General features: G+C 37.8%; 1 long non-coding RNA gene across 2 annotated transcripts; it reads right to left on the bottom strand.

Moving 5' to 3' along the window:
* Positions 1-2,345: 2,345 nt before the first annotated feature.
* Positions 2,346-27,243, bottom strand: LOC113091622 (uncharacterized). Of its 2 annotated transcripts, XR_003287413.1 has the most exons (4): positions 27,123-27,243; positions 26,338-26,416; positions 3,175-3,266; positions 2,346-3,063 (listed from the first exon to the last, which is right to left on the bottom strand). It is a non-coding gene; the product is annotated as an uncharacterized LOC113091622 (long non-coding RNA). The 2 variants fall into 2 exon arrangements; XR_003287412.1 differs by having other exon boundaries at positions 2,346-3,266.
* Between the last annotated feature and the right edge of the window lie 84 nt (positions 27,244-27,327).

Below are 27,327 nucleotides of genomic sequence, written 5' to 3'. Positions count from 1 at the left end.
CACCCACCATTTCACACAGGCTATGGTGAATTGTATTTTTATTTTATGTAAACTATGGTTTATAAAGCTGCAGGTTTGCTCCAACCTGTATAGTGTATAGTTTTACATTTGAATTATTATTTATGTTTAAATTATTTTAAAAAAAAAGTTGTTGCACAGACTCAGGTGGAGCGTGATCATTTCACAGCAATCATGAACTTTGAGACAAATATTTGCTCTGTAGTTGACAGGGCCTCATCTACCATTCTTCGCACATTGTAATCACCTCCTTTATCTGTGTACAGCCAAGCCACAGCAAGCCCATAAATGACTTACAACACAATGAGCTAATACTTCTCATAACACAAGACAAGACTTGTGCTCTTAAATAACCTGATTTTACAAGTTACAAGAGCACGTGGATACTATCTGGGATTACTGAAACACAATACGATTGCACAACATTGTATTATAGGGTTACTCCACCCCAAATTGTAAATGTTGTCATTAATCACTTACCTCCATGTCATTCCAAACCTGTAAAAGCTTTGTTGCACAACGTTGTATTAAAGGGTTACTCCACCCCGAAAATGAAACTTTCCATTCCAAAATAATTTTTTTGTCATTAATTATTATGTAAACAAAACAAAAACGTTTATTTTGAATGCGATTAATCATGATTTATCATTTGATAGCACTAATAATAATCAAAGCAGCACCAGAGGGTTAATTTCGGAGACAAGAAGTACTGAATTTCTACTTCAGAAATTCACTTTAGCTTTAAATAAATTTAATTTGGACTAAAGTAGCAAATTAAGTAGCAGAAATGATTATGGAAGTTTAATATACTGTGTCAGCTCTGTTTGTGATGCAACAAGGACTACACTATTTTCAAGCAGCTGTGATGGATATGCGTGTTTGTGTATAGTAGAAAGTGAAAAATTGAAAACGAGATGCAGAGATAGAGAGAAAGAGAAAAAAGGTAGATAGGGACAAACAGGCAGTGAGACACAGAGCTGTTTAGCGCAGTGCAGGAAGCAGCAGCCATCTGGGTGTAATGACACGCCTCCACTCTAACACAGAGGTGCAGGTAGTGCTGCGGCCTCTGAGGCCCCACTGTCTCCGCCGCTCACTACAAAGAAGGTTTTCACGATGCAGGCTGACACACCGGCCAGCTGGCCCACTGCGGAGTGACCTTTAATACACAGACAGGACATGCTCACAGCTGCAGGGAGAAGTCAGAGATGCCAAGCTTTAATTGGCAGAGCTTTGATTTAGTTGCCAGAAGCCCATGATACTAAACTCTTTAACGAAACAAAACAGTGACTTTGTAAATCTTACAGAACATTGCATTGGTAAAACTTTCAGAACAGATGGAAATGTCTAATTCATGACTAGCTGTTTAGCCAAAAGCAGACTTTTTTTTAGAGATACTGAGATTTGAGTATAAGGCTGCATCCAAAAAAAGCAGCCTACTGCCTCGCTACCGAACACATTCAGTTACTAAACAGGCAGCATTTGTGCATGAAGGTTCAACCTAGGAACTGGTTTCAAGTAAGCATCATTAAATCATGTTTAAAGTCCTAAAGTAGGGATGCACAGATAAAAAAATCTGTTGTATGCAGATAAATATAAAAGATGTTTTATTTCGAACAATGTTTGTTTGTTTGTTTTTAATGCCATGCCAGTTTCTGTGGATATTTTCATGGCGAGGAAAATTTATGGCTAAATTATATCAAGTATTTACAATTTATTTTTGCTAAAAACTCTAAAACTCTATTTGGCCTGACTGCTAAAAATCACTTCAAAAGAGTTTATATAATGGATACTATTAATCGAAATACAGTTAATCATTTTAAACTGTAGGTATCACAACAATAATGTTCAGTACGAGTAAGATAATTAATTCTAAGATTTACTTAAAAATACTTTTACCAGTGTTTTTAAATTATTAGGATGAAAAAAAAAAAATCAATATTAAATTAAATTAAAATGAACTGAAAATAGACATTTGTAAAAGTTGGGCATATGACCCCAAAAAATATTGGTTAATAACCACTTTGGTAAAGAAATATAAATATAAATATAATAATATATATAGAATTATAACTAGAATTATAAGATAAGCTTATTTCACAATAAAAATGGAGTCTTAAGTTGCTAAATATAATAATAATAATAATAATAATAATAATAATAATAATAATAATAATAATAATAATAATAATAATAAACACGTTGACACTTTTCTAAAGCACCAAGAAGTACCATTTCATTCTTTATCAGCACACATCTGACAAACACATTATTGTATATAATTACATTGTTGAATATAACAGGCATGATTTTTAAATAGATATTATCAATTAAAATAAAATTAAAAAACAATTAAAAAAAATAAATGAATTATTTAAAATGGTATAAGTAAATACATGCATCACAACAAAGAAAATGTTGAAGAAAAAAAAAACACACAATTACGGTAAAAAAGCCAATATCACTCAAAAATATTTGTTAATCTAAAACCAATTCAAGCCAAATGTATAGAGAACCGAGCTTATTTCTCAGTACATTCTCAGAAAAAGACACGCATAAAAAAGGTACCGCTGGGATTGATGCCTTTCAAAAGGGTACACCTCTGAATCTTATTTACCCCTAAAGAGTGCATTTTAGTACCTTATAGGTACTCCTTTGGACCTAAATTGTACATATAAGTATGTTTAGAAAGGGTACCACCTCAGTAACAGCATATAAAAAAACGAGAGTCTAGCAATGAGTAAAAAAAAATTTAAATGACAGTCCTTCAGCTGCTAATTTATGTGTCTATACCCTGTGCGAACACACAGGGTATAGAATATCATAGGCAGTGAAAGGTCTATACTGCCTTGAGAAACCAACAACACGAAGGCATCTTAGTAGACAGGATGTAACGTTTCCCTATATACCACCATATACCACCTGTGAAGGCAGCATTTCTCAGCTTTTGGACGCAGTCAATGGATCATCCCTTGAATCTTGATAAAGGAACAGGTGTGAGTCTACATGTCTAGGCTTGCACACAAGGAGATGTGGGCTTGGACAGCACTGACAGGGATTCACAATGTTCAGAGTTACACTTTGAGTTAACTTTAGCCTAAAGCAAAATTGTTCAAGTCTCAGGGAAAGCAGCACTAGCATGCAGAACAGATCGCTCACTGTTTATATCAGTTCAGTCTTCTCTATGTGTGCCAGCACCTCCTCAGGATGGCATCCTCGTCTTGTCCTTGATTTATGATGCATGAAATCCACTGTCAGAATGAACACAACATAATCAGCCTCAGGCCATGTTAAACACTCTGATTATGTACAAAAGAGAATATTGGCACAGTTGCTCTCATCTTAAAAGTATTTGGAGAAAAGTGCACTTTTGTGGCATTATAACTCATAAAATCACTTTAAACTAAACTGCCACAAAGTGCTTGTTTTCAACTTTTATGCACAAAAGATCCATTTGTAATTGGATTTAGCCTTATGCAGTAAAAGGTTATTTCAGGTAGATGTCATCAAGTTCCTTTTTATTTTATTTATTTTTTTTGGAAGAAAATTGCCCCTGCCAGCTAAAGGTCTGTCAGCGAATAAATTGACCAATTATAGACAATGAGCCCTGAGTATTCTTACAAAAATAAACAAGGTCGAGAAGTTGAATTATACATTGTTTCTACTCTCAGTTTCAGCTTTCAAAAGCAATACACAGGTCAGGAGTGTGGGTGTACGCTCGAGGTTAATCAAATTGCAGCAAATGTGTATTCTCAAAAGCCTTAAAGTGAACACATTCATGCCAGTGTTTACAAAATCAGCATTAGTGTAGCGGCCTGAATAATTCATTTCCCTCAGATTGAATCAAGGACCAGGAAAACCACTTAAAAGAACCACTACAGTGCCTTGCAAAATTCACATTTTATGTTTCAGACTTATGTTAAACTCCTTTAACTTACTTTTTTCACCACATCAACAACTTTGCATATTTATTAAAAATAAAAATAAAATCAGTATATGAAGTATTCATACCCTTAACTAGGTCACTGAAGCATCTTTACAGCCTCAAGCCTATGATGTGACAAGCTTTGCACATCTGCATTTGGCAATTATCTGCCATTCTTCTCCTCACCTCTTCACCTCTCAAGCTTTGTCAGGTTGGATGGGGACAGACACATGTTTTCAGATTTCTCCAGAAACATTTGATTAGTTTCAAGCCCAGGCTCTGGGCTATCTCAATATTTTGGTGTGGTGACTGGTAAGCTTTCCATCTACTCTTAAGATTCCCCCAGTCCCTGCGGCTGAAAAACACCATCATAGCACGAGGCTGCTTCTCACACACTTTACTGTTGGGATGCTCCTGTGTAGGTGATGAGCACTGCTTGGTTTTCTCCATGCTAGATGCCTAGGTTAATCAGACCAGATAATATGGTTTCTCACAGACTGAGAGTCATTTAGGTGCTTTTTCATGAATTCCAAGTGGGTTTTCATGTGTCTACGCTGAGTTAGAAGAGGAATGAATCTGGCCACAACACCATAAAATCCAGATCGGTGGAGTGTTGCAGTGATGTTTGTTCTTCTGTAAGTTTCTCCAATCTCCATAAACAAACCGATTCCAAAAAAGTTGGGACATTGTATAAATTGTGAATAAAAATAGAATGCAATGATGTGGAAGTTTCAAATTTCAATATTTTATTCAGAATACAACATAGATGACATATCAAATGTTTAAACTGAGAAAATGTATAATTTTAAAGGAAAATTAAGTTGATTTAAAATTTCAGGTCATCAACACATCTCAAAAAAGTTGGGAAAAGGCCATGTTTACCACTGTATGGCATCCCCTCTTCTTTTTATAACAGTCTGCAAATGTCTGGGGACTGAGGAGAAAAGTTGCTCAAGTTTAGGAATAGGACTGTTGTCCCATTCTTGTCTAATACAGGCTTCTAGTTGCTCAACTGTCTTAGGTCTTCTTTGTCGCATCTTCCTCTTTATGATGCGCCAAATGTTTTCTTTGGGTGAAAGATCTGGACTGCAGGCGGTCCATTTCAGTACCTGGATCCTTCTTCTATGCAACCATGAAGTTGTAATTGATGCAGTATGTGGTCTGGCATTGTCATGTTGGAAAATGCAAGGTCTTCTCTGAAAGAGACGACGTCTGGATGGGATCATATGTTGTTCTAGAACTTGGATATACCTTTCAGCATTGATGGTGCCTTTCCAGATGTGTAAGCTGCCCATGCCACAAACACTCATTCAACCCAATACCATCAGAGATGCAGGCTTCTGAACGGAGCACTGATAACAACTTTGTCCTTGTCCTCTTTAGTCCGGATGACTGTGCTGAAATGACAGGAGGATGCAAGATGCAAGTAAACACAGTTTAATAAATGAAAATCAGAAGTAAAGACACAGGTCGGGGACAACACTCAGGTTGTAGTCGAAGCAGGGACGAGATGGCGATCCGGTGGTGGTGCGGTGAAGAGCATGCTAGAGAAACCCAGGAACTGTGGAACATCTAGACAACACGAAGAACTGATGAAATCCAGATGAAGAATTGAGCTGACGAGGCACTTCATGCGCCCACTTCATGGCCTTCATGCGCCCCCCTGCTTGGAGTAGAGTCTCACGGGATCTAGTCCAAGTATGGCGGCACCTCTGGACGAATGCGTGAGCGGAGGGAACCGCGACCTCGGATTCCAGACTCTGAAAAATTGGAGGCTGGTAACCTAAACTACACTTAAATGGCGAGAGGCCCATGGATGACACTGGCAACGAATTGTGGGCGTACTCCACCATAGAAAGCTGTTGGCTCCAGGATGACTTATTCTTGGCAACCAAACATCGCAACATTCTCTCGAGGTCCTGATTGGCTCGCTCAGACTGACCATTACTCCCGAGGACAGACTGACCGTGGCCCCCGGTAACTTACAAAATTCTTGCCAAAATTTGGATACGAATTGGGAACCCCTGTGAGAGACCACGTCCATCGGGAGGCCAATTAACCGAAAGACGTTATCTATGACCGCTGTCTCCTTGGCTTAAGGTAATTTGGGCAAGGGGGTGAAATTTGCTGCCTTCGAGAACCGGTCCACTACGGTTAAAACAACTTTCATGCCTTTGGAGGGTGGGAGGGCGGTGACAAAATCTAGAGCGATATGGGAACAGGGTCTCGAAGGGACAGGCAGCGGTCGAAGTAGCCAGTCTAGGGGTCGGTTAGATGTCTTACCTGTGGCACAGACTGAGCAAGCCAAAACAAAATCGTGAATGTCGCGAGCCATTAATGGCCACCAGAATCGTTGCTTAAGTAGAAAACTAGTGCGAGCCACTCCTGGATGACAAGCCACGTTGGAGCAATGACCACATCGAATAACGTCAGACCGTAACCCCTCCGGCACAAACAGGTGGGCAACCAGACGGAGGCGTTACCCCTTCTAAGGCTGTCTTGACCTTCGATTCGACCTCCCATACCAGAGTGGAGATGACAATTTTCTCAGGTAAAATACACTCAGGAGTGACCGGGCATTCGGATGGATCAAAAATACGAGACAAAGAGTCAGGTTTGATGTTTTAAGACCCCAGGCAGTATGAGAGAACAAAATCAAAACGTCCGGAAAAAAGAGCCCACCGGACCTGCCTGAAGTTGAGTCTCTTAGCCGATCTGATGTAACTGATGTATCTGATCTGATGTACTTAACTGCCAACAACTCTCTGTTACCAATGTCATAATTACGTTCGGCAGGCGATAGTCGATAAGAAAAGAACGCGCAGGGATGCATCTTGTCGTCTGAGGAAGCGCGTTGTGAAAGTACTGCTCCTACTCCCACCTCTGACGCGTCTACCTCCAGATGCAAGTAAACACAGTTTAATAAATGAAAGGCAGAAGTAAAGACACAGGTCGGGGACAAACACTCAGGTGGTAGTCGAATCAGGGACGAGATGGCAATCCGGTGGTGGTGCGGTGAAGAGCGTGCTAGAGAAACCCAGGAACCGTGGAACATCCAGACGACACGAAGAACTGATGAAATCCAGACGAAGAATTGAGCTGACAAGGCACGAGAACAGGACACACACCGAGGAACAACCACAACGATCTGACAACATGAGAGGGAAATTACTGGGCATATAAAGGAACAGGAATTAACGACAGCTGGTGACACTAATCAACATAACGAGTAACCACACCCACACAATTACACTCACGCAGACCCATCAGTGTGAGACAGCCGATTCATGAACCGTGACAATGACATGGAGTTCCAGTTTCCAAAAAGAACTTCAAATTTTGATTCGTCTGAAAACAAAACAGTTTTCCACTTTGCCACAGTCCATTTTAAATAAGCCTCGGCCCAGAGAAAACACCTGCGCTTCTGGATCATGTTTAGATATGGTTTATTTTTTACCTTTTATCTTTTTTTTTTTTTATCTGGCAACGGCGAATGGCAAGGTGGATTGTGTTCACCGACAATGTTTTCTGGAAGTATTCCTGGGCACATGTTGTTATTTCCATTACAGTAGCATTCCTGTATGTGATGCAGTGCTAACTAAGGGCCCGAAGATCACGAGCATCCAGTATGGTTTCCTGGCCTTGACCCTTAAGCACAGAGATTGTTCATGGTTCTCTGAATCTTTGGATGATATTATGCACTGTAGATGATGATAACTTCAAACTCTTTGCAATTTTTATCTGAGAAACTCCTTTCTGATTTTGCGCCACTATTTTTCGCAGCAGCATTGGGGGAATTGGTGATCCTCTGACCATCTTGACTTCTGAGTGACACTCTGAGAGTCTCTTATTAAACCCAATCATGTTGCCAATTGACCTAAGAATTTGCAAATTGGTCCCCCAGCTGTTCCTTATATGTACATTTAATTTTTTCCGGCATCTTATTGCTAACTCTCCCAACTTTTTTGGAATGTGTATGAAATCCAAAATGAGCCAATATTTGGCATGACATTTCAAAATGTCTCACTTTCAACATTTGATATGTTATCTGTACTCTATTGTGAATAAAATATAAGTTTATGAGATTTGTAAATTATTACATTGCTTTTTAACAGTGTCCCAGCTTTTTTGGAATCGAGTTTGTACGATTATGAATATCAACTAGATTGACCATCAGCTTCTTGGTCACGACTCTAACCAAAGGCCTTCTCCATCATTTGCTCAGTTTGAACATGAGTCCAGCTCTAGGAAGAGCCCTATTTGTTCCACACTTCTTCCAATATGGATAATGGAGGCTACATGCTCAGTTTGTTTTTGAACTCGTCCCAAGATCTGTGCCTTGACGCAATCCTGTCTCTTGAGCACAGGCTGTTCTTTTGACCTCAGGGCTCGGCTTTTACTCTGATATGCATTTTCAGAGATGTGTTTATTGAGATGTGTGTGCCTTTCCAAATCATACCCATTCAAATGGAATTGCCACAGGTTAACTCCACTCGAACTGTAGTAACGTCTACAAGCAATTTTAAATAAAGTTGTTGTTTTGTAGATTGAAAAAGTTTTTATGTTTTTATTTATTTTTTTTATTTTTTACAGCAGCTTAACATATGGCAGCAACATAAAAAATTAGGGGTATGAATACTTCTGCAAGGCACCGTTTGTGATAGATAGATAGATAGATAGATAGATAGATAGATAGATAGATAGATAGATAGATAGATAGATAGATAGATAGATAGATAGATAGATAGATAGATAGATAGATAGATAGAAACAGGCTCTCAAATTTTCAAAACAAAATGTATCTTAAACTAGATTTCCAGTGTTTAATCTAAAGGAAAGAGCGCTGCCTGGGAAAGCAAACTACAATCAAACTCTGAGGATGTCTGTAATCAGTTAAGGGCACCATATCAAATCTGTTTTTCCTTTTGGCAGGGTTACTTCGGAGTCATTAAAACAATGTCTGTTTTGTTGTCATAAAATTATCACCAGAAATGTTAAATCTGGGAACACATACTGTTTGACCAGGGAAAAACAATTTTAACCACAGGGAAAAATACAAAAGGCATTCTAATAAAAGACAGATATCACTGAGTGCAGCACAGTCCTTGACTAAAGGAAGATTGGTAAAGCACGAAAGAACAAGATGGAGGGCTTCTCCTGACACCACAGGAAACCAGCTGCTGGTTTGGACAGCACAGTCATCCCCTGGTGATTCTCAGTGTAGATGCTTTTTTTTTTCCTTCAGTAACTTTTCCTCTGAAAACGGTGGCCTAAATGCCAGCAAAATATTCAATAAATTAAAAAAAAGTATATTTAATGCAGTTAGTTCTCTCAGCTGCACATAACATAAAATACTTAAAGACAATTAATAAGAACACTTCGCAAACAATGTTTCTGCCACATCAGAAGAGAAACAGGCCCCCTACAGATTTACAGTGTTGCGGAGGTTCAGGAAAGAGCTTTTATCTTCTGTGATTTCATTTCCTTGCTTACTTTTATCTCATTTTTACTGCAACAACCAAACTATAATAACAATCTAGTCTATATGTGAGGCTTCTAATGAGGATAAACAAAAGGGTACACATTACATATTACCACAATTACCTTTTTATAGCTTGACTTTATTGTACATTTGCATATCTGTGGAATAGGCTGTTAAAACACTAGTCATCTCTCACTGGTACATGTGTCCTGCTCCACTAAGAAGTTTGATTCTGGTGAAGTACATGTTGTAACGAACCAAGGCCAGATGCTAGTGTCATATTAGCGAGCAAAGAGAACAAACTATAAAGGGCAGAGAGTGTGGCTGCACAGACATCCAAATGAATACTGTAACTATGATACGACATGGGTTTCCAACTTATTTAGGCAAAGGACCCCCTATTACATACTGTAGGAAATTAATTTAACATTTCACTTCTGGCCTATATAATAATATAACAACAGTACTAACCATTCTAGTAATTGTGGAATTTACATACCTTGTTAATGCACTTACAGCCAAAGAAAGTACAATAGTCAAATTATTGATATACAGTCATTTATTATACTAAGTGAAATTGTATTGTAATTAAAATAAAATAGAATAATAAGTGATTAAGTTAATGTAATTGACTTAACACATCAATATTTTTTGTAATAGTTTTATTCAGCAAGGATGCATTTAAGTCAACAGAACAGAATAGAATTGAATTGAATTGAATTGAATAGAATCATGAGGATCATGAGACACTGAAAATTAAAGTAATGGCTGCTGAAAAAATGTCATCAAAGGGAATACAATTTTATTTTAAAATGTGTTAAAACAGAACATACATATTTTAAATTGTAATAATATTTCACTGTTTTTTTCTTTGCTATGTTTGGTCAAATAAATGCATCCCTGGTGAGCAGTATACTTCCTTAAAACATAATATGATACGTGAAATTATTATATTAATAAAAAAAATGATTATATTAGTATTATATTATTTTATTCATTCATTATATTAAAATTAGATTATAAAGTGGGATTTGAACCTACGCCTCCTTTCTGAAACAAAATTTCATTAAGATGCAAGAGGGAGAATTAAATATTTACCCAAAATCAGAAGTTAAACTATTACTGTTAATTTTGTTAACCTTAAATAAATAGTTCAAAATATAACTGGCAGATCCCCTGCAGCAGCACTGCCAGCATTATTATCATAAATGTGCCCTTATAAAAGATTAAAATAATTTTCTTTACACAAAAATATACTGTGAAGTGCTTACTATAGGCTATATGCTTACGAATGTAGTTGAAGAACGCTTTTAAGTACAGTGGATTCAATCCAATCAGCTCAATAAAGAAGGTATAAACATAGGAGATTCAAGTTTAGGCCAAAGCTTCTCCTTGAAATATACAGTAAGTGAGACAGGGCTTAGAGTCAGCATGAACAACCCTGTGGGTTTCACGAATTGCTGCAATTTTTGGCTAACAAACTGAGAAATCAAAGCTTGGCATGGTTTTGTTGGATTGTATTGAACAAGTACAGAAGCTGCTTTCCTTCCTACAGGTTTCAGGATCCCTCAATGAACATTGTGTGCAATTGTCATACCAATAAAGCCTTCATGGTGAGAAAACAAAATAGAACTAAAATTATAAAGCCATGCTAATTTTACACAGATCTGTATTCCCTCAGTTCAGTTCTGTTACTTGATAGCACAAAATAACTGCACAAGCAGCTTTACATAAATACATATGGTTTAAGTGCAATAATGAATATTCCTTAGAATACTGAGGAATTTGACATTACATCACTTGCTCACCAATGGATCCTCTGCAGTCAGAATGAGAGTCCAAACAGCTGATAAAAACATTACAATAATCACAATTAATATTTTGGCCAAGATATTTTCAAATATTTTAAAATTAAAATTCTGATAATGCAAAAAAAATCTAAATATTGAGAAAATCAGTCCAACTGAAGTCCTTAGAAATACATATAATAAAAAAAAAATCTTGATATATAAATGGTAGTAAATTTACAAAATATCTTCATGGAACATGATCTTTACCTAATATCCTAATGATTTTTGACATAAAAGAAAAATCAATTATTTTGCCCCACACAATGTATTTTTGGCTATTGCTACAAATATACTTGTGCTACTTAAGACTGGTTTTGTGGTCAAGGGTCACATATCTGACATATATTTGACGTAAACTGATTAAATCATTAAAATTTTGAGTTTTAGTAATACAACTGTGGAAAATCTGACCAAAACCACTAGATTGCAACACACACATTTGGACAGGCGATGAAGTTAGGCTCCATCTGGAAGCTCTTTTATTTCCTATTCCACACATGTAAGAAATCAGTTCAACTTTATTACTCACCCTCAGATCCTCTGCTAGCACCCTATTTGTATGTTTGGTGGGGAGCGGCTGTTACATAAGCAGCATGAGTAGAGAATTCCAGAAATTCCTGCTGGAGGAACAACTTTATAATCCCTAAAGAGGTACAAAAGGAGGGAGCTGCAGCAAATGACGACAGTACTGACTCAATGCACGCAAACAGCTGATCCATCTGCAGTGCCGGGCGAACAGATTACCCTTTTACTGAACCTTCAGGCTGTCATTTCCTTTAAACAGAGGAGTAACAGAGGCCTGGACTGTCTCACTGCGCTCGTGGGAAACTCGGGATAGGAAGTGATCTAAACCGCCATCAGCCGGACAAAAAGCATCAGGCCAATACTAGTCTGATCATCTCAGAGCGTCTCTCAGGACATTATCTCATCGTATCTTTGAAAGTGAGAAACTGTGAAGAGACTGACGATACATTTGATCTGGAACTGTATGATTAATGGTTATAATTAACAGCATGTTTCTTTTCATCAAGAAAGAAAGAAAGAAAGAAAGAACTTTAAGCAACTCTCGTAAAAGGTTTTGATGCAGAAGTCAAATGAAAGTACTGACATCTTGTGGCAAAAGAAGTGCATACATATCCTTGCTATGAGACGAATTGATAACCAATGAAAGTTATCTATCTACTTTGAATATATATGAATTACAAACATTTATAAAATCTAAACATTTTATACACATTATTAGTTATTAAACTCATAATAGCTTAAATAATCGCCCATATTCAGTGTTATATGCTGAATATGAGCACATTAATTAGCTCTGTATTTTTTTATGATTTTTTTTTTTTCTGTCTGTTAGTTTATGATGGAAATGATGCCATTGTGGGACAGAAGTAATATTTTTCTATACAAATAATATAAATACTGAAGTTGTCGATGCACATATTTTAAAAAAAAATTAATAAAAACAATAATAGTTGATGATGGATTTTGTTGTTTTAAAATTCAAAGGGTAAAACAACTCAAATATATACTTAGCAATTAAAAAAAAAAGTTTTTGCAAATTTACAAGAATGTGAAGCTTCACTGAACCTTGAAGAAGAGCATGACACCATCTTGTGGATACAAATGTCATTGCAGCACAAAAAAAAATAGCACTTATTGGTTTTTACATGGCGTGCTAACCTTTAAAGTTCGACACGGTTGTTAAAATGCCAGGAAGTCAGATCTGTAATGTACTCCACCGGGGAAAGTTAGTTTTAGTATGACTTGTAAGCACGTGGCCTAACTGTTGTAGTTATTAACAGTTAGCCTACCAACAATAATGCCATTTCTATTAACAAGTCCTCTTCAAGCACAATCTATAGTTACTTTAACACAAAATAACTTTCAGACAAAAATCAAGCGTCTTTTCAGCAAGTGTCTCTTTTAAAATTATAAATTAGCATAAATGTAATTTATCCTGTGGCACCTAGTCTGTCCTATAGAGCTGTGGTTTTCAGTCCTGTTCCTCAGAACCCACTGCAGTCTGCACATTTTGCACGTTTGTAAGCAAAATGTGCAGGGCTGTGGGTCCCCAGGAACAAGTTTGAAAACCTCTGCTATAGAGGGCAATGGATCATAAAGAAAAATGCATATTACCAAGTCGAATGAGGCCTGCAAGTGACAGCGATTATGTCCAAACAAATTGGATACCTGTGATACCTGAGTTGTATCCAAAAATCCGGATACAGGAATTGAAGGTGCAGCAGTATATTCCAATGTCTGACTTTTATATGAAGAAAAGAGTAACCAATCATCTGTCAGTAGTCTATATGTGATCGAACTATTGGCAATATTATTGGCCCTACAGTGGATAGAAGACAAGGAAATACATAGCATTGTCATTGCATCTGAATGTGTAAGATCTTACAGGTCATCAATTAGGATGGATAACGAAATATTCTGCAAGATGTATGAATTAAAAATTAAGGTTATGTCTGCACAATTCATTTGGATTCCTGCTCATGCTGCGGAGGGAAATGAGAAGGTGGACATTCTGGCTAAGCACACTCTAAGAATAAAGCAAGTAGATCTACATATTCCATTAAGTAAAGCAGAAGCTAAAGTACAGGTATGTATTAGAACATATACACAATCCGTTTGGCTGGACAATGAAACAGGTAGACATTTGTATATTTAAAAAAAAAAAAAAACCTTGATGCTGGGAGAAAGGAGAGTAGGAGTTGAAGGGAAGGAAATGTCATAAACATGCTTTAGAATTGGTCATACTGGACTTAATAGTGCATTATATAGAATTGGCAAGCACCTAAGTGGGGAATGTATACACTGTAATCAGCAAGAAACAGTTGAGTATACTACATCATTGTAGGAAATACATTAATGAGAGATATCACCTTATTCAGTCAATGAAGAAAGTAAAACACCTTTACTTTTCTTTATCTAGTCTATTGGGTAAAACAGTTTACAAGATTTATGATATATATATATATATATATATATATATATATATATATATATATATTTTTTTTTTTTTTATAAAAGATAGTAAATTAAGTATATATATATATATATAGTGTGTGTGTGTGTGTGTGTGTTTTATTCCATCTTCCTTTTTGAGCCTTTTCCTGTTACCTGTTGTGATGTTGGAGGGGGCATGTCTATACCTAAGATGGCGGAAAGCTACCTGCAGTCGATGGTAACAAATACATTCTCAGAGTTATTTGATTTAATTGTTATAGTCTACTAACGTAAAGCTAATTCTGTGTTAATAAATTATTTAAAATGACATGTCATAGTAATCTTGTGAGTAATATAGATGTAGGCCTATTTATTTATGCTTAATTAACAGAAAAAAAGTGCCTATTTCATTTCAAAGTTTAATTAAATTGCTTGAGGTCAATAAATCTCTAGCAGTGTTAGAAATAGGCACTCTTTGAATAAGAACTTACTTCACAACTGTTAAAAAATTATAACTTGAGATGATAAAAATATAATCTTTTGACAAGCATGACTGGCATGTCCAACATTCCCATTCATAATTGTAATATTAGTGAGCACGAATGTGTAGTTTCCAAATTGTCAATTCATATTTATGACAACTCTAACACACATTAAAGCTCCAATATGTAGGAATTTTGTAATAAAATTTCCAAAAATAACTTGCACAGTGTGATATATTTCCTCCAGTTGTGTACTTACAATATTCAGAGAAATTCCGATTTTAAATAACTGACCGTCCCGGAAAATAAATGTCGCCTCTCAGTGACGCAATGTCCTCTCTATACTTTTTTTCCGGTGTAGACCATGTGATGTTCCACCACACCGGAATATCACATGGCCAAATGCGGAAGTGGTGGTTATGTTATAGCCGCGCGTATGGTTTGGTTGTCGTTGTTATGGATCACGATTACTCTTTGGCGAGTATTGAAGTGCCAGTAAAACGTAAGCGTCCATATTTGGATACACGCAGACTGTGTGACAAGTGGAGGAATAAAACCAGGATAAATATCGGCCAGGCGTTTACGAGATGGAGAGAGCTGTGCGAAAATCTTGGACTTGACAGAGACAAGTAACGTAATAGTTACAGTAAACATGGTCCAGGTCTCATCTGGATTTGATAATTCCAGTGAGGATGTATCTGTGTTTCCCTGCAACACATGCAACTGTCAATAATAGCACTTATAAACAAAGTTATATTGCTCTTTGTACTAAGGTAAGGATTTTTATCATGTGTGGTGACCGAGATTATGGCAGTACAATTAAATACAATCGGATATGTGTTGTTAAAAATATATTTAGTCATTACTTGCAAATGTTCGTTCAAATTTACGTTTAGAATGATTGGTTTGAGCACGTTAAACATCACGGCATTAACCATAAACACGTAACACTGCACAACATTAACCCAACAAATCATTTAACAAATAGCTGTAAGTTGTAACGAGATAATATAGTATAACATTTCACGTTCCTTGCAGTTCATTAATTATGATGACATAAAATAATATGATCAGATATACAGGTAATACAAAAACGAATAAATTACCTCATCCGTGATCATGATTCCTTTATCCAATTTAGATACATTGCTATGGTGAAAACGCATTAAAAAAGACATCTCCCATCGTCACCTGCTTCATAGCGTAATCAAGCTTTGCCTTTGTTATTGTTGGAAATGCGCCCTCTTATGGTCAATTACAAAAATCGCATACTGGAGCTTTAAGGCAGTATTTGGAAAAAGTTACATGAAGGTGAGAAAAAATGTAAGTGCTAGTTAGTTAGATTTTTTTCCCAGAGAAAACATTTGAAGGGGAAGTCGTGGCCTAATGGTTAGAGGGTTGGACTCCCAATCAAAGGGTTGTGAGTTCTAGTCTCGGGCCGGACGGAATTGTGGGTGGGGGTAGTGCATGAACAGCTCTCTCTCCACCTTCAATACCACGACTTAAGTGCCCTTGAGCAAGGCATCGAACCCCCAACTGCTCCCTGGGCGCCGCAGCATAAATGGCTGCCCACTGCTCCGGGTGTGTGCTCACAGTGTGTGTGTGTGTGTGTGTGTATGTTCACTGCTCTGTGTGTGTGCATTTCGGATGGGTTAAATGCAGAGCACAAATTCTGAGTATGGGTCACCATACTTGGCTGAATGTCACTTCACTTCAACTCGTTTCTGCCAATGTTGAAAGATTTAGGCTTTTCGCATATCAAAATTATGCGTACTTCACAGGCTACTGGAATTATCACAAACACAAATTGCTGTGACTTGACGGTTCACATTGTAACTATGACTTAAGACTAAAATGCCCTTTAAGTGGAGATGGAAATATCGTAATTATGAGTTTCAAGGACACATGAATGACCAAGCAAAGTGGGACACTCAGAATTCTACACAAGTTGCCAAATTGTGATGTTGAAAAGTGTAGGAAAGTACAAGTATATGGCTTCAAGATATATATATATTGGCAGGACATTTTCAGACGATAGCTAAAGTGTTCTCAGTAGTTTTAGCATGTTGCTGCACAGTTGCTAGGGTATCATGGGTGGTTGATATGGCTTTACTAGAGTATTCTGGGTGGTTCCTTAGAGCCCCCCTCCACATATCAGAATCACCTGCACCGCAGCGCACACATCTTGTGTAGTTAATAATTTATTAGGTTATGTTATGTGAGATCATATGGGGGTTAACAGCCCTGCAATGCTTGTATTTAACAGGTAATCCTCTGCACACTGTACAGTGCTCTTTCATTCACTGTCTCTCAACATCTACAGTATTATTGGTAGTCGCATGCAGTAGTGGGAGTGCATATGGAAGGTCATTGTTTTCAATTACAGATTGCATCTTTGATATCCAGTATCCAATTATTTATCATGATCATGTCTGCTGGCAGAAGAAAAGGAACTATATGGTCGACGAGCTTTACTAGCAAGCTTGGACAAATGTTAAATTACTATACAAAGGCTTGGATGTGTATTGTATTTTCATGTTTGGTTTTTTTTTTTTTTTTTTTTTTTTTTTAAGTAGGCTATTATTACACTTTAAGACACAGTTCACCCAAAAATGAAAATTCTGTTATCATTTACGGACCCTCATTTCACTCTGAACCAGTAAGACGTTTTTTAGTTCTGTGTAACATAAAAGAACATGCAGGTACTTCTCAATAAATTAGAATGTCAAGGAAAAGTTCATTTATTTCAGTAGTTCCACTCAAATTGTGAAACTCATGTATTAAATAAATTCAATGCACAAAGACTGAAGTAGTTTAAGTCTTTCGTTCTTTTAATTGTGATGATTTTGGCTCACATTTAACAAAAACCCACCAATTCATCAAATTAGAATACTTCATAAAACCAATAAAAAGAATATATATATTAAAAAAAATTGTTTAGTGAATTGTTGGCCTGCTGCAAAGTATGGTCATTTACTGTACATGTACTCAATACTTGGCAGGGGCTCCTTTTGCTTTAATTACTGCCTCAATTCAGCGTGGCATGGAGGTTTTCAGTGTGTGGCACTGCTGAGGTTTGGAAGCCCAGGTTTCTTTTACAGTGGCCTTCAGGTCATCTGCATTTTTGGTCTCTTGTTTATCATTTTCCTCTTGACAATACCCCATAGATTCTCTCTGGGGTTCAGGTCTGCATGGTGTGTTTGCTGGCCAGTCAAGCATACAAACACCATGGTCATTTAACCAACTTCTTGTGCTTTTGGCACTGTATGCAGGTGCCAAATCCTGCTGGAAAATGAAATCAGCATCTGGTCAGCAGAAGGAAGCATGAAGTGCTCCAAAATTTATTGGTAAACGAGTGTGGTGACTTTGGTTTTCAAAAAACACAATTGACCAACACCAGCAGATGACATTGCACCCCAAATCAACACAGATTGTGGAATCTTAACACTGGACTTCAAGCAACTTAGGCTATGAGCTTCTCCACCCTTCCTCCAGACTCTAGGACGTTGGTTTCCAAATGAAATGCAAAACTTGCTCTCATCTGAAAAGAGGACTTTGGGCCACTGGGCAACAGTCCAGGTTTTCTCTTTACACTAGATAAGATGCCTCTGACGTTGTATATGGTTCTGTAGTGGCTTAACAAGAGGAATATGACAACTGTAGCCAAATTCCTTGACACGTCTGTGTGTGGTGGCTCTTGAAGCCTTGACCCCAGCCTCAGTCTATTCCTTGTGAAGTTCACTCAAATTCTGAATCCAGTTTGCTTGACAATCTTCATAAGGCTGCGGTTCTCTCGGTTGGTTGTGCATCTTTTTTTTCCACACTTTTTCGTTCTACTCAACTTTCTGTTAACATGCTTGGATACAGCACTCTGTGAACAGCCAGCTCATTGGCAATGATTTTTTTTTGTGACTTACACTCCTTGTGAAGGGTGTCAAAGACCATTTTGAAGGCTCAGGAAACCTTTGCAGGTGCTTTGAGTTGATTAGCTGATTGGCATGTCATCATATTCTAATTTGATGAATTGGTGGGTTTTTGAAAGGAAGATGAAAGGAAGATGAAAGGAGGTCTTACGGGTTTGGAACGACATGAGGGTGAGTTATTAATGACATAATTTTAATATTTGGGTGAACTAACCCTTTAAGTCGCTGGGGTATATTATTAGTAATAGCCAAAATAACATTAGGATATTAAGTAAAGATCATGTTCCATGAAGATATTTTGTACATTTTTTACCTTAAATATATTGAAACCTATTTTTTTATTAGTAATATGCATTGCTAAAAATTTATTTGGACAATTTCATAGGAGACTTTCTCCGAATTTTTATTATTTTGCACTCTCAGATTCCAGATTATTAACATGGTTGTATCTCTGTAAAATTTTGTCTGACCCTAATAAACCATGCATCGATGGAAAGAGCATTTATTCAGCATTCAGATAATGTATAAATCTCAATTTAAAAAAAATTGACACTTAAGACTGGTTTTGTTGTCCAGGGTCACATATGAGCATTTTTAGTCATTTGAAATAGCTTTGGGATTAATTGATTTTATTTTGTGTGTACTATTAAATAAACATTTCATTAAAACCAATAAGATACTTAATATAGTATGGTATATTACAATACTACATTCCAATTTAATCTATCAATCTATCAATCCGTCTTTCTGTCTGCCTGTCTGTCATCATCCTGCACATACTATAAATATGTGAATGTTAAAAATTTTAAAGTAAATGCATTTTGTTTTAAGGAGGGCATCTTCCATCTACAGACTTCATGCAGAAGACATTTTGATTTTGTTGTTAATATTAAATTAAATTTAAATTTAAACCCTCCTCCTTACTTAGCTGTCACAAGATTTCATCATACTCTTGACGGATAAATCTGTGCTGTGTAGTTGAGATGGACTTTATAGCTCAGTGCATTTAAACCAGATAAATAGGTTCATTTCTGCCCTCATCAGAATGTAGGCTGGTTAAGGTTTCCTTGTGCTATTAATTTTATGCCATTAAATCCATCTCTTTAAAAAAAAGAAAAAGGCAAAAGAGACATTTTTTTTATCACTCTCGCTTTCTCACTCTCACTCTGCACTAGCCTTTGCTCTGCTTCTTTTTCTCTGTCTCCCCCTCCCTCTCGCTGTCCCTCTTTCTTCTCTTTCTTTCTCTCTGGCTGCTTTTCATTCCTGTTTCTCTTTTCATTGTTTTTCCCCCTCGCTTTTCTTCAGCTCTTTGGGACCTCTATTTCTTCTCTTCCTCTATTCAGGTTTTCTTTATTCTCTTTTCTGAATAGTTGTGGTACTTAAAGCAAAGGGGAAAGGGAAGGAGCAGGGGAGGGAGGTTAGTTTCAGTCAGATCTCAAGCACAACACTTCCTCCTACTGCAGTCAGACTGCGCTGGGGACTTTTTCTTAGTGCGTTTTGTGCACTGACTTACATAAAGCACTCGGTTTAGCCCTAATGAAACAACCTCAGGTGCCTTTCTATGCATGCAAACTTGTCTCATTGTGAATAATCCTAAGTAAACTGCAGGGGTGTATTGTGTCTTGTTGAGGTTGTGATATATTGATATAAATATCTGCAGTAGTTGTGTAGAGGACAGTTATCTCCTCATAGGAGGTGTCTAGGTCTCACAGGGACATCTTCATCACAGCCATGAGCTGACAGGCCACAGGATGTCCTGCCACATAGCACGTTTATCACTAGGAACCATAAGACGAGCATATGAAGGGTACCTTAGAAGAGGAAAGCATAGAAAATCTCACTTTTTGTGATTTAAATCAACTTTAAATTAAAATTAATGAAGACTGTGCAAATTCAATTCTAATTCATTTGGGCATATTTTAATCATATTTTAATGTCTATAGAAATCCACTGTCAGTTAATGCTGTAAATTGTACAGGTAACCTAAATATTATGTAACAGATATAACAATAATATAATATATAATAAGCAACACCAAAAGGTATGTGAATACCAAAGTAAACAATAAACAAGTTGTATTTCTTGTGTGAAACTGTTACTATCACATTGTGTAAAATTATAATCAAACTCAACTTAATCGGTTACAAACTAGAAACTTATATGACTAGAATGATTCATTAAAAAGGACCCGTTCATAAGAGTCATTTGTGCATGAATCTGACACTGACTGTTTTTCTTGATTCATGAAAATGTTAATTTTTCAGTTAATTTTTTCCTTTCTTTTTTGTTAATTTGTTTTAATGATTCTGTAAAATATTGTGAATCATTAAAAAAAAAAAAATAATTGTGAATCTGACCCTGACTGCATTGTATGTTGTATGCATCAGTAAAAAGAACTGGTTAAGTAATTTGTTCATTTGTTTTAATGATTCGTTAAAAGGACTGGCTCATAAGAATCATTTGCTCGGAATTCTGACTAACTACATGCATGTTTGTGTAATTCAGTAATAAGAACTTGTTTAAAATAACATTTTGTTCAAGAATCAGACCAGAAGTCTCTTTTGTTTGTGAATTACACTGTTTGCTCTGTGCTCTTGATCCGCCAAAAATAACTGGCTCATAAGTGTCATGTGTTTGGGAATCAGATACATGGCTCTTGAGTAGAAGATCTGCAAATCAAGGTTGTTCAAAATTCAATTTAAAATATTTTTACACTGCTCTTATTTAAATGTGACCGTTTACTTTTCTATTGCACTTTCCTGATCTTTTTGTGAATGATTAATCAGTCCACATTATTCCAATTTAAAAATCTTTTGCTCTTCCTCTGAAAAGGCTTTCCTTTTCCACTAATATCACTTCGTCAATGTGTTATTGGATAATGTTACCAATATCCAAATAGCTATAATGTCCACTTTTCACACTCCAGTCGATTTCCAGTGTTCCACCCTACATATTTTCTCATTAAACATCCAGTTTCACTTAGAAGCGCATCACATTATGAAACGGTTTGCAAACGACAGTTCACTCTGACTTTAATCATACACACATCACGTATCCATCCACACCGTTCTGAAGTAGCCGCAGCGAGATGAGGACACACAATATCAGGTTTGATTCATCCTGTAATTCTTTTCATGCTAAACCTTCTTCCGAGAGCCTGAAGAACAGAGATGCAGCCCGGGGATGAGAGCTGAAGAACTGACCACTCCGTCTAGCGCACATGATTGTGATTGTGCTAGTGGAAACGGAACAGGGGATTGGACGAATGGAAAGTGATTAAAAATGCAGAATTGATAGGGCAACAGATGAAACTTTTCCCCTCGCACTCTCTCGCTCTCCTTAAGTAAGAAATGAAAAAAAAAAACAGCATGATGGAATGGCAGGCTTGAAGGGGAGAGAAAGGTGAAAGACAGATGAAAGTGAAAAGAGATAAAAGCCGGAGTGAGGAGGGTGTGGGATAAAGCAGGAGGAAGGGAGGCAGAGATGAAAGCAAAATGAGAAAGATAAGAACAGAGTGAGAGAGACGGAGAGGGAAACGGAGGGAGAGATAGATAGTGTACAGCGCAGAGAGAGGGGTAACCATGGAAACAAGAAGAAGGTACAAAAGAAGAGAGAGACAAAGGGGTTTTGATTTAAAAGAATGAAACTTGGGAGAAAGAAAAAGTAATTCAGGTTGAAATTTGTTACCGTGCGGTGAGGGAGAAATACAAGAGCACGAGCCTGCGGAAGGACGGATGCTATTTATGAGACCCTGCAAATGAGAGTTTGCCTGCTGTCGGGCGTCAGACTCACTAGTATGTACAGGCCTCTTCATTTGAGCATAGACTCGTGCCGTCAGCCCATTTAACTGCCATTAGCAGGATTATGAGATGAAACTGCACGGGAGGCAGGAGGCAACTGTTCTCTTGAAGGCAGCGGCGGGAGTCAGCCGAGGTTTTGACCTCCCAACCTCGTACCTCAGGGAGACGCACGCATGCAGAGGGCTGGCACTCCTGAATGCTTCTAGGCCCAACACAATGAACTTGTGCCTTCGCAGCTGAATTTTGCAGGGTGTGGACTCCCGCCTCATTCAGATGCATACAATATAGCCTCCTATTTCCATTCATATTTGTCTATCTTCATGGAGCCGAAGCCAGACGTTGCTGCTTTTTTATATATTCTGTGGTTTTTTTAGTCTCTTGTGTGACTCTTTTTCTTTCTATCTCCCTCCCTTCCCCCTTCTCTTCTGTCTTTCTCTCACTGTCTCTCTCCTTTTCCTCTTTCTGTTTCTTTCTTTCTCTCTTGCTCACCCTCCCTCCTCTCTCTCTCTCTCTCTCTCTCTCTCTTGCTCTTCTTCTCTCTCTCCCCCACTCTCCTCTTTCTTTTCTCTCTCTCTCTCTCTCTCTCTTTCTCTGTTCCTTTTATATCCTGTGCTGAATGCTCTCCTCCCTCAACTGTCATTCTCTTTTCTATTCACTCTATTTCCTCTCGGTTCTCTCGGCAGAAACATTTCTTGCCCAATATTCGGTCCAACATTTTATCTGTAACCCCCATGCTGAATGAGGGGGGTAATCTTTTATTCAGGATTTGGAAAGCCTCTCTTCTTTGCATCTTCTGTGTTTTTGTGTGCGCTCGCGTCTGTGAGTGTGATTTCTCTCGGATGGGCTGCAACCAAAATACACAAACACTGAAATCAAGAGCGCAGGACCATTAGGGCCAACTTTGTGTGCCAGAGATTAAGACGTATAGGATGGAATTGACACGTGAAGTGTCTGGATAAGCTAGCTCCTGCTGTCTGTCTTCATAGCATGTTCTCACAGAAGTGGACAAATGATTTAGAAGTTAATTTAGAAAGGAACTAACTGCTGGCAGTGTGTCTGGCTTGGGGTCAAAGGTTATGTCCATTGAGTTTCAGTGGTTAATAAGTGGCAGTGCTGGTGTGTGTTCTGGGCTCAGATGGAGGGGGATGTGGGGTTGTTAGAGCTGAAGGCTGGCTGTATGTGCTTTGACGCCTCTCAAGAGCTCTGCTAAACCCAATCTCACGGAAGCACAGAGTCATGATCTTGTTGCCTGAATGACTGAAGATCTGGCTTTTTGTGCTAATTCATGTTTGTGTGGTTACGCCTATATTAAAAGCTTCTGAAAAGACTGTTTATCATTGAGATTTGTTTAGATTAACATGACAGCATAAGATGTCACCCCCTTAAATCTAGCAAACTGTGCAGTTTTTTTAATGTCACCTTATATTTAGAAAGTAATAATGTTATGTTTGCAGCCAAAGTAAAGTACATGGCAGATAAAATAAAGTTTATGTCAAAGTCAAAATGTTATCTAGGTCTAAAAATGTACACTTACCATTTAAAAACTTTTTTGAAAGAAGTGTCTTATGCTCACCAAGGCTGCATTTATTTGATCAAAACAGTAAAACCAGTAATATTGGGAAATATTACAACAATTTTCAGTTGTGAAATTCAAGCTGAATTTTCAGCAGCCATTACTCCAGTCTTCAGTGTGACATGATCCTTCAGAAATCATTTGAATATGTTGATTTGGTGAATATGTTTTGTGGAAACTGTGATGCATCATTTTTGATGACATTATGAATGCAAGTTTATTTGAAATAGAAAACTTTTGTGACATTATTTTTCTTACTTTCACTCATCAATGTAATAAATTTTTACTGAATAACATTAAGTTCTTTCCAAAAAAAAAAAAAAAAGTAGTGTATATTTTGACACAAAATGTGTCCATGAGCCCTTTTTCATAAATATAATTTGTTCAAATGTATGTGCCTCTATAAGGGTTTCCCCTATCATATTGTATAATTTTAGATCATATAACTTTAGTCAATATATGTTTATATATATTTGTCTTATTTTTTTAATAATGTTATTATATATATATTTTTAAACTATGACATTTTACTACTATGGGTTAAAATGTGCCAGATGTTTTAGCAAGCTGTGTCAGTGATTTAACAAAGAATGAGTTGTGTCTCCAAATGCAGGGGGGGAAACTATTATAATTATTATTCATATTTCAAATACTGTTATGTATTCAGATACTCTGTATGTTAACCCTTATCCTGTCTGGTTTTAAAAAATGAGAACAATGGGCAGCAAAATAACACTTCGGATCGGAATGGTGTTGTGCATTTGTAAATAGTTCTATTTTTATAATTTTTTTCTTGTTTATGTGCACTTTTTTATGTAAATCTTTCACAATTACTCTGATTATTCAACTTACAGTACCCTTTGACATGGCACAGTTTACCACAGATCACATTGAAGTTATAATTTTTTTCAATAATTTTTTTATTTCAATTAAAAAAACAGACACCCTGAATCAAAAATATATTAGGTGAATTAATGATCATTTTTCCTTGTCTAGAAGATTGAGTGGCACCGCTTACCCTACTTTCTTTTGAAATGTCTTGTATTTGAAAGCCTTGACCACTGTGTTTGTGCTACACCCTTTCGCTTTCATTGCATTACAATGGAGTTAGAAGGTGTCAGTATGTACAGGTGGATGGTTTCATATTTCCCCTCGTATCACCTGCGGTGGGCTAATGTATAAGTCTCTGTTCAGGTCACATTAGCACTGAAGCTTTTGAGAATTGAAAACGACCACATGCTCATACATCCCAGTCAGATCTCAACCACTAACCCAACCGGTTCAAGCCCACTTCCCTCAGTATCATACGTTCACATTGCCACAGAAAACAATGTAGCCAGAAGTTCCCTATTGCTTCTGTTCAGGTGGAGGAGAAACACACAAAGCGTAAGTAAAAGTGTCATGTCAAGTGCACACACAGTTGTTGGTTAAACCTGTAGATGGATTCTCAAACCACACACCCCTCTAAAGCACAGCTACACGAACCTGTGGAGAAGCAAACGCACACACACACATGCAGAAGAAACTAGTAGGCGTTCATTATTCATCATGTATTATTTCCTGTGTGTGTGAGTGTGCGTGTAAGGAGGACTGGTTCGCACAAGTCTGATACTTCTGGGCAAATGAGGTTAGGACAGGTTTCAAACCATCTGTTTCTTATATATATATATATATATATATATATAAGGAGAGGGGAAACCCCATGGGCCTGGATGGGTATTCCAGTCAGCATATATTCTTTCTTTCCCCTAACTTTTGTTGTCTCCCCCTCTTCGTTTTCCCCACAGGCCGGCAGCTCTGTTGTTTTATGTACACGTCCCTGGCCATTTCTTCTTCCATGTGGATTCTTTGTCTTTTGTGTCTTATCTCTTTGTTTCTTCCCTTGCACTCTTTCTATTTTCTCTCCTCTCTCGCTCTCTCAACTTCCTGCTATCTCTCCCCCTCACTCACACCCTCCCTCAATCTCTCTTTATCTATGTCTGTTTCCCTTCGCTCCCTATCTCTCTCTCTGTCCTTTCTCTTTTCCCTCCCTCCCTCCCTCCTTTCCTCTCACGATCTCTCACACGCACACACACAAACATATCTTTCTCTCACTGAGACGCACATATACTGACTCTCCTACAATGCTTGATTTTCTCTCTCTTTCATGGATTGCCCTTTCCTGCTCACTGATGAAAAAATGTCCTCCCCTCTTCTCACACACTGACGGTATACAGCTCACTCCTTCACTCAGGTGTGTTCTATTCCATAATAGAGGCTCTTTTGTGGGACGGCCAGCATATATCCCGGCGTTAATAAGCTCACGGGAAGTGTTAGACTAATCCCATACCTTTTCCGTAATGAGGATGAGCGGGAACACCTCAGCACACACCCGGCAACGGAGCGGACAGGTAGCCTATCGCATGCTCCTGATGGGAAGAAAACCGGAACTTTAATAGTTAATATCTTTCCTTGCTGTTTCCCCCCCCCCCACACACACACTCCCTTCACTCTTCCACTCCCCCTCTTTTTCTCTTGCTGATGGACTCCTCTTTTTTATTTTCACACTCCACCATCCCCCCTTTTCTTCTTTTTTCCCCCTCACTATCTCTCTCTCAGGCTGATGAAACTCTCTCTTTCACTGCGTTCTCTCTTTCTATCTCTCTTTCAGTCCCTACCCCCCTCTCTAGCGCTCTCCCTCCCTCTTCTCTCTTTCTTTCTGCCTTTCTCTCTTTTCTTTGACCTCATCTTTTCTTATGCTTTGCTGTCCCTCCCCCAGTTCCTCTCTTCCTCCTTTTTTTGCTGCATTCTCTTCTTCTCTAGCCCTCCCCCCACCTCTTTTCTCTCCTTCTGTCGCTCTCTCTCTCTCTCTCTTTCTATTTCTCTCCCATTCACCCCCCTTCCCTTCTCTTTTCTCTCTATACCTCTCTGTCTCAGTCCCCCTCCCTCTTCCTCTTATTCTCTCTCTCCCCCATGTCTGTCTCACTCCCTCCCTCCCTCCCTCCCTCTCTTTCCAAACTGCTTTTCTTTCTCCCTTTCTTTCTTTTGTCACTCATTTTTTTGGAGCGCACTGGCTCTCAGACATTGCACGTGCGTCTTGTGGCTTAATTATTTGAGATGCGCAAATAAACAGACCTGTAGAACTCCTCCAGGGAAACATTTCAGCATATCTCACTCAGTGGCTGTCTGACACCGACAGACACGCCTCCAGTGCGCCGGTGATTAGGGATCACTCTTGTGTGTTTGTGCCGGCTTGAAACATGTTTGAGATCATCTCCAAAGCGAAGATGTGTTGAGAAGTGCGCTTTTGTTAGCTGAAATATGTTTGTTGAAGGGTCAC

The sequence above is a fragment of the Carassius auratus genome, unplaced genomic scaffold (genome assembly GCF_003368295.1).
Source record: "Carassius auratus strain Wakin unplaced genomic scaffold, ASM336829v1 scaf_tig00214259, whole genome shotgun sequence".
Taxonomy (NCBI): Eukaryota; Metazoa; Chordata; class Actinopteri; order Cypriniformes; family Cyprinidae; genus Carassius; species Carassius auratus.
The sequence above is the reverse complement of the archived record's forward strand: the minus strand, read 5'-3'. Positions and strand labels throughout refer to the sequence as shown.